Below are 5,080 nucleotides of genomic sequence, written 5' to 3'. Positions count from 1 at the left end.
CTTCTTCTTCTTCTTCTTCTTCTTCTTCTTCTTCTTCTTCTTCTTCTCCTTATTCTTATTCTTATTCTTATTCTTATTCTTATTCTTCTTTTCATTTCTAACTTTCCTACCAGCCCCCCAAGAAATAACACAGTGGTAAAGTGGTTCAGAATGGCTGCCAAAGGAGGCAGGCTCTAGAAGCAGTGGTCCTGCCTTTTATTTATTGTTTTGATGTGAGCACATTCTTTAACTCTTCTAACATTCATCTTAGATAGGGATCATGATATAGGTACGTGTTTGAGTTTAGGGAGGATTAAATGAGATTCTGCTCACGAGCCCTTACTCCAAAGCCTGCACGCAGTAAGTTTCTGATAAATGAGGACTGATGCTCTTTTCTTTAGCCAGCCGAATGCTACCCACTTCCAAGTACCAGCTCCAGCCCCTTCCACTCCATCAAGTCCTCCAGGAGCCCACCATAAAACAAAAGCCCACCAGGAACTCTTCTAGAACACCAGTTATCTGCACCCTTCATCTTTTTGGCAACTCTTCAGGGCTTGGGCCTCGTCAGGCCCCTCCACACAGCGGGGTGCAAAGCATTAAGAGCTGTCATTCTTAGAACTCCCAAATATACAGGAATCATAAGCAATAGCCTGTGGATTACACACGTTAACGGATAATGCGGGGGCTCAAAACATAGTCTTGTTCATTCCTGCAGTTTGGATTAACCTTCTTGTATTCTATGATTTGAGGTATACCAGAAAAGGCTGCCACCCCCAAATCTCCCCACACCTGTGCAGAGGTCCTTTTTTGGGTTCATCTGTCTCCCTGCTCCCTCTTCTTTTAAATGTAAAATCTTTGCTGGGAGAGATCTCACACTCATCTTACCTGAATGAGTTTCCTGATTTTTCTGAGATAGTATTTTTAATTGCAAATTAAAGCAAGGGAGGTGAATCCCAGAGAAAACCTAATATACTTTATAATCGATCCATCTGTTCATTCTGCCCATTTGTCCAGTCATTCAGTAAGCTTTTCTTGAATACCTCCTCTGTGCCAGGCACTCTTTGCCCGTGCAGGGCTGGCTCTGCTGGGAAAGCCCTCTTCAAGATTCTGAACAGGGAATTCTCCAGTCTTTCCAATGCTCCTTTGGCAGCCAGTGTATCAAATATCTCTGACTGGTTACAAGGGAAATACAAAGTCATTCGATTGAGCAACTTTAATTCAAGGGCAGTGATTTATTTATTTTTTTTTTTATTTTTTTTATTTTTTTAAAGATTTTTTTTTTATTTATTTATTTGAGAGAGACAGAATGAGAGAGAGCAAGCACATGAGAGGGGGGAGGGTCAGAGGGAGAAGCAGACTCCCTGCCGAGCAGGGAGCCCGATGCGGGACTCGATCCCGGGACTCCAGGATCATGACCTGAGCCGAAGGCAGTCGCTTAACCAACTGAGCCACCCAGGCGCCCAGCAGTGATTTATTTATATCTTACCCTGAGTACCTCCTATGTTTCCTGGCATATGGTAGGTTGGTAAGGTTAAATGAATGGATGGATGGATGGATGCATGGATGGATGTTTTAGATAACATGAGTGTTAATTTGAGTTCCCCAGAAGCAGATCCTGAGATAAGGATTTGAGTGTAAGACATTTATTTGGGAGGTAATCCCAGGAAGTGCTGATAAGGGAGACCCGGTGAGAGAAGAAAGCCAACAAACGGTGTGTTATCAGGCAGGTTATCATTCTGATAAGCATCTGAAGACTTACCAGGCATTGAACACTGAATGTCTCCTTTGGCTTCCTTTCTCCCTGCTTAAGTGAATGATCATGGAATTCAGATGTTCTAAATAAGGATGAAAATGCACAAATATTATACATGTTAGTTGCCTTCAAATTAGGGAGCATCTTCTTTACCATCCCTTAAGACCAGGGACTTCTTGGAGATGGCCCAAGATCTTGGGTGAATTCAGTATGTTCTTGGGCAGATTTAAGTAAAGTTTCTAGAAAATGTATCTTTTTCATATGTAAAGAAATAGGTTTGTTCAAAGTCACTCATGTATTTCAGGATAGGAGTTACTTTTAACACTACCTGAGTTCATATCCCATCATCACTTCTTAGCTCTGTGACCTGGAGCAGGCTACCTGAACTCCCTTTACCTCAGTTTCCCCATCTGCAAAATGGCAGTAATAATATCATGTGTCTCAATAGGGATGTTGAAGTGATTGAGTGAGGCTCCATTTGTTAAGTATTTATTAGCCACTGGCAAAGAGTAAGTGCTCAATAAGTGCAAACTATTCTTATTATTGCTTGGAATGAGTAAAAATGTATGCTAGGTGAATTTAAAAATTCTGATTCCTTTAACATTATTAAAAATACAACCATAACGGGAACATGCAGATGGATAAAACAGTCCGGGTTTCTAATAAACGTTTTGAGCATTTGTAAGCACTCTACTAAGAAAAGAGATGATTCAAGCTCATCATCTCGTGTCGACAAACCTGAAATAAAAAACTTAATTCTGTTAATTTAATTCTCTGGTTGTCAATCCTTAAAGACACCAGGATTTAAGGGTATTTCAAACTCAGCTTTCCTATGGAGGGCATACAAAGAAAAGACAGGTTTGGGGCACCTGGGTGGCTCAGTCAGTTGAGCGTCGGACTCTTGATTTCAGCTTAGGTCATGATCTCAAGATGTGAGATTGAGCCCCACATCGGGCTCTACACTCAGCAGGGACTCCGCTTGAGATTCTCTCTCCCTCTCCCTCTCCCTCAGCCCCTCCCCCACTAATAAATAAATAAATCTTCAAAGAAAAGGCAGGTTTAGTCAGCTTCTCTTGGTACACACTGGGAAAGATTAATGGGTGTCTTGTGTTTTAACATTAAGTTCTCATTTGTTAGATTTCCATGACCTTAACATCTTGACATTTAGGGGGAAAAATTAGGTCTTTTTCTGCACTCTGCTCCACATCTATTCAATAGATCAACTAGAAATTGTGTTCAGCCACTAGTAACTATGACTTAAAATATTGTTTTAAATCAAACAGATTTTTTTTCCCCCTTATAAAATAAGAGTGGAGTTAAACAGTCCAAAGCAGATACGGTGACTCCAAAATGTCATGAAGGATCTAGGCTCCTTCCAGCTCCAAGGTGTGATCTCTGTCCTGATGTTCATAAGATGGATACTGGAGCTCCAGTCCTCACTTCAGTGCTCCAGGTAAAGAGAAGGAAAATGCAGGGAAAAGACAAGTGGGACCTTCTGGCTGAGTCATCCCCCTTTAAAAAGCTTTCCCTGTAAGCCCCACTCAGTGACTTCCAATTATATTTCATTGCCTATCCCCCTTCCCCCACCACATACACACCTCTAAAAAGAAGGCTGGGATGTTTTAGTGGGCATCTTACCACACCCAACAATATAGGGATTCTGTCAGTAAAAAGAAAGGAAAAGATTATACTGCTTAGAGATCTAGCAATCTTTGCCAGTGTGAGCTCTTAATAAACTGTTGTTCAGAAAAAGACAAAAGGAGGGCCACCTGAGTGGCTCAGTTGGCTAAGCATCTGCCTTCAGCTCAGGTCATGATCTCAGGGGTTCTGGGATAGAGTCCTGTGTTGGGCTCCCTTCTCAGTGGAGAGTCGGCTTGTCCTTCTCCCTCTGTTCCTTCCCCTCTCCCCGCTCGTGCTAATGCTCTCTCCCTCTCTCTCTCTCTCTCAATAAATAAATAAAATCTTTTTTTAAAAAAAGACAAAAGTAGGGGTGCCCGGATGGCTCAGTCAGTTAAACATCCAATTCTTAATCTCAGCTCAGGTCTTGATCTCAGGGTCATGAGTTCAAACACTGCTTTAGGTTCCATGACGGGCATGGAGCCTATTAAAAAAAAAAAAAAAAAGACAAAAGGAGAAGGAGAATAAATAACCTGCCCCCTTATCCCTTTGGCCTTCTTTGAGCTCCTTGAGGCCAGGATCTGTGCCCCATTCATCATTGTGTCCCCAGGGCCTAACTCAGTACCTAACACACAGTAAGTGTTCAATAAACAGGAGTTTGATGATTGAACTGAAAATGCAGTGTGGATATAAAATAAGACTGATTTTATATCCTTGTGTACAAATCCCCCTCCTGAATCCAGATACTTGGCCTGCAATGAACTACTCTCACAACAACTCAACAAGAGAGTATTTTAAGTATCATCATTTCATAGATGAGGAACCTCACGCTAAGAAAGCATAAGTCACATGGCCCAGGTGAGACATCGTCAGGGCATGGCCAGCAGATGAAGTCACCAAGCCTACGGAGGGCTCCCATCAAAGTGGAAAGGACCCAGTGCTCAGCAGGGAGGGGCAGAACGGCCTCAGCACAAGCAGGGCGGCCGGGCAGCTTCCTGCCCTCTTAATCCTCTCAGCCAGCCTCCCTGCCTACCACACCAGCCCTGGCCTGCATGGCCAGTGGCCCTACCCCACAGGGCACAATGAGCTGGAAGGATTATCTAATTTTCTTCCTGTTTTATGGATGAGGACATTGGATTCCCACAGAAGTTAGGCTTCTTATCCTGGGTCACACAGCTCAAAGAGAGGAAAGTGGAGATTAGAACCAGGGGTACCAACTCCCAGTCTGGTGGGAAATGGGACCCCAAGTTTCCATCAACACCAACCTCTCAAGAAATCAGTGTGATTGCCTGGAAGCAGGACTAAGAGGAATGTTGCTCTGTTCAAGATACGTCTTTCCACCACCCCCGGCCAACACATTCCACTTCTGGAATATTTGTGACCGGTGAGTGCAGAGTAGGGTTGCAGGCTGCAGATTTCAGTAGCACTTGGGAGAGAGGAGGCACTAATAAAAATTCGGGGGTGGAGAACATTAAGTACATCACCACCCCTCCATTTGCTCCTCTAAGAGCAAACACCTCAGCCTTGGCCCCATAGATGGCAGATGCAAGTAGTAGTTGGGTGACCAACCATCCTGGTTTGCCAGGCCCATCCTGGTTTAGGACTGAAAATCCTGCATCCCAAGAAATTGCTCAGATCCTGGCAAACAAGGGCAGTTGTCCACCCATGATACCTCTGTTATTTCTCATGGGCCATACATTTAAAGACTTTCAACAGAACCTGGGAGAAGGG

The sequence above is a fragment of the Phoca vitulina genome, unplaced genomic scaffold, assembly GCF_004348235.1.
Source record: "Phoca vitulina isolate PV1807 unplaced genomic scaffold, GSC_HSeal_1.0 scaffold6, whole genome shotgun sequence".
Taxonomy (NCBI): domain Eukaryota; kingdom Metazoa; phylum Chordata; class Mammalia; order Carnivora; family Phocidae; genus Phoca; species Phoca vitulina.
The sequence above is the reverse complement of the archived record's forward strand: the minus strand, read 5'-3'. Positions refer to the sequence as shown.